Source organism: Lonchura striata, chromosome Z (genome assembly GCF_046129695.1).
Source record: "Lonchura striata isolate bLonStr1 chromosome Z, bLonStr1.mat, whole genome shotgun sequence".
Taxonomy (NCBI): Eukaryota; Metazoa; Chordata; class Aves; order Passeriformes; family Estrildidae; genus Lonchura; species Lonchura striata.
Genome location: NC_134642.1, coordinates 3795834 through 3799412, shown reverse-complemented (window position 1 = coordinate 3799412; position 3579 = coordinate 3795834).

Here is a 3579-nt window from a genome sequence, read left to right as displayed (position 1 = left end):
GAACAGAATATGTCTGCTGTCTGTTTGGTGCTATTTAAGGTGGGTCCCCCTGAACCTCTAGTGGCCAGAGGTCTCGTAAGTGCAAATTTGTGTTACATTTAAGAAAAAAACAAATCTGTGTGAACTCCACAAATCATAATGTTGGAGTCTTCCAAAATAAGTTTTCAAGAGGTGATTTGCACAATTAAGACTTAATTATAGAAAATCCTTTCAAGTTTTCTACTGAGTTAATTAATTGCTCAGACTTTCCAATTTGTTTTAAGTCCTTTGCTGTCTGTGTGAAGTAGATGTGTTGTTGACCGTTGAGTGCAAAGAAGCTTGGAACTGGTGATGGATTTTCTGTATTTGTACAGGACATTCTCTTGTGATCACACTTAATTTGTGAGCAATATTTCACCCTCATCTCTTAGTAAGGTTTCATTGCCTGGGAAGATCTAAGTTTCACCCATGGGTGAACTTAGAGCCACTGTGTGGAGTTACTTTTAACTTAGTAACTTGGAAAGATAGTAATCATCTGCCCCAGCGAGACAACAAACCTTCAGGTTTCCTTTCCTATGCCTTTACATATACTTCACTGCTTTTTCCATTGCCTGTAAAAAGTAGCTCTTTTTCACAGTCTTCTACAGAATGTCAGAGGAGGAACAACAAAAATTCCAGCTTTCCTAACAGGCTTTTCATCTCTTGATCTCAAATTTCAATCCATTTCCAGAAGGGCTGACCTTGTGCACAGGCTCCATTTCCTCCATTTACTGAGGAAAACAGGGAAAGGAGAGGCTAAGTGTCACAGTTAGCAGCAGCATTGTGGGGAATTAAATGTGTCAGCACCATCTCGTTGTCTATTTCTTCTTACACACAATACTGCAAGACTTTGAGTACCTGAATGCATTCTTGGCTTCCTTGGCTTTTCACAGCAGCCAGGCTCCCCTGTCTCTCTCTCTGGTTGTTCTTTCACTGGTCATAGACCTGTTGGGGCTGGAGCTTATTTTGCTGGACCTGAATGTCCCCTGAAGGGAGCAGATTGTATGAAGTGTATGTTACTTACAAAAATGCACTTCAGGCGTGACAAACTGGGCACAAAGGATCACAGAATCTCTCTGGGTTGGTTTGGTTTGGTTTGGTTTGGAGGGGACCTTAGGAGTTCATCTCATTCCTGTGGCACAAAAAGCACTACAAGCACTAGGAGAAAGTGGTTGAAGCATAGTTTTAATTTCTTTTCTCCATTACAAGGCTGCTGTAAAACTGCCCCAGGCTGCCTTTTCTTTGTTTTCTCCTCCATGGTGGCTCCTGAACTTCATCTCTGTGGGGGAAACTGGCTTGAGTGAAACAGCCATCAATGTTTTTCTTAGGTTGGCCTGAGGAAAGACTGGTTATAAAATGCTCTGAAATAACAGAGACCTGAAGTAGCATTGTGGATAATTCAGTTCTGGTGATGTAATTCATTTTGTAGCCTGTTTCTAAGTGCCTGACTGTCAGAGGAACAGAAGTGTACTTAAATTGTGATGGATAGCGTGCCTACAGAGGCTGCATCCTGGGACTCTTTCTGCAAAGTAATCAAATAAAGATGTTTTTGAGGGTCTCATGGACTTGGTTGATATCTGGGAACTAAACTAGTGGTTTCTTCCAGTTCAGGCTGATTGTCCTCTCTGCTCCCCCAGCCCAGTAGCACTGGGTAGTACCAGCAGGAGATCAGAGGTCCAGCTTTCCACACGTGGACACCCAGTGGAGGAGCTGCTTCTGCAGTCCCAAGAAAAGATGGAGCAGATCTTTTTTGCTCTAAGGTAGCTCTGAGATTAAGGTGTTGACTAAGACATGCTTTCAGCTCTCTGCTAGAGGGGATTTGGAACCAGAGCTCCTCCTCATGCCCTCTTGCCTGCCGCTGGAAAGTTGGTTAGGGAGACATCGTTTGTATGGAGGTGGCCTTTTCTAAAGAAATGGTAGTAATCAGATATTTGGATTATGTTCAGATTAGCAGTAAAATAAAATAAGACACTGTCTTTTCAAGTTGCGTTGCAGCAGATATGCAGCTGCATGCAGTCACACATTATATTATTGTGATTTTCCACCTGGCTTTTTGGGTCATTCCAGGAAATGCATTCCATGTGCTGATTTTAATGTAGTGGAATGTTATAAGTATAAACTCAACTTAGCCCATCCCAGAGCTTGGTACCAGGCAAGGCTGTTCTCTGATACCAGTACAGCTTCAAGGATATAAACTCACACCTAAGTGGATTAAATGGACAAAGCCATTAAAAGTACTGGGGCTGAGATGCTATAAGCAACAAGAGCCTTGAGTATCAGTCTCCTGCCCTGGAATGGAAGGCAAAAAGATGTGCAACACAAGTACAGCAGCCCTCTCTCTGTCTTGGGGACTTAATGTTTACAAGCACTTTGCTGCTGTGCAAACACACCAGCCATGCTGGGAACCTCATCCTACATAGAAATCCCATACTTGGGCTTCTCTGCTTTTCCTACAACACGAGTGCCAGCTTCTTAAATGCCACACAGTGCTACTTGGTTTTTTTGCAGTGCTGTTAGCTTGCACTGCTACCTATGGAACTAGAATGTATTAATCAAAATATTACTTGGCAAAGGAACTTATTCTCTAGAAGAGAATATGTTGGGACCAGACAAGAAAATACTGAACCTTTGCAATAGAAATCACCAAACATTGCCTAGGATGCATTCATATTTTGCAAAAGGATCATGGACTGGCAGAAGAAGAGCCTCTTCAAATTTGTTCAAGCTTTTTCAAGCTTGATGCCTAAATTCTCTGGATGTGTGGAAGCTTGCACACACTAAAAGTACTATGCCCAGCAGAATTCACTGCATTGTTTATTTATTTATTTATTGTTGTGGGTATACTTGTCCATTGTCTGCTTGGGAGGTAAAGCTGTAATGTCGGAGTTGTTTTCCATGGTAAGACTCATATTTGAGGAAAGTCAGTTGTGTTCCAGAGTTCTGAAAATAGCTTTGTTTTTGAGCCCAAGAACTGAATAGCTATAAAGAAAAGAAAACAAGTACAGAAGTTTGAAGAAGAGCTGCCACATACTGTCTCAACAGTTCATCACCTAGTCAGCAGGAATGGAAACTGATAATCCATGAAGTGTTTAGGTGTACCACTGTGAATAAATATACAATAAATTGCCCAGGAACTAGGATGTCAATGATGAAGTATAGTACAGAGATTGGTTTACAACCTGAAAATCGAAAAAAAAAAAAACCTTCTAAAATTTCTGTGGCAGCTGCTAAAAAGAAGCTGAATATTCTTCAAATACCCAGTGCTTTATTGGATTTATCTGTTTAGTCTAGTCTGCTTTCTCTACTTACGTGTTCAAGCTTTACATGGAATTTCTTGCGCCTGAATTTCATTAAAACTCAAATTTGTTTTAAAAGTTCTTCATGTTTGCAATTTGGCAACTGCATTTCTTAATGCAGTTCTTAGTTCTGATTTTTTTTTTAATGCAGGGTAAGTGTGCTGTACAACTGGAGGTGTTTATGTCTGTTCTGTATGTGGTAAAACGTAACGCATTAGAGGTCTTTGTAGCATCTCTGCCTTGCTGCACACAATCAGCTTGTACT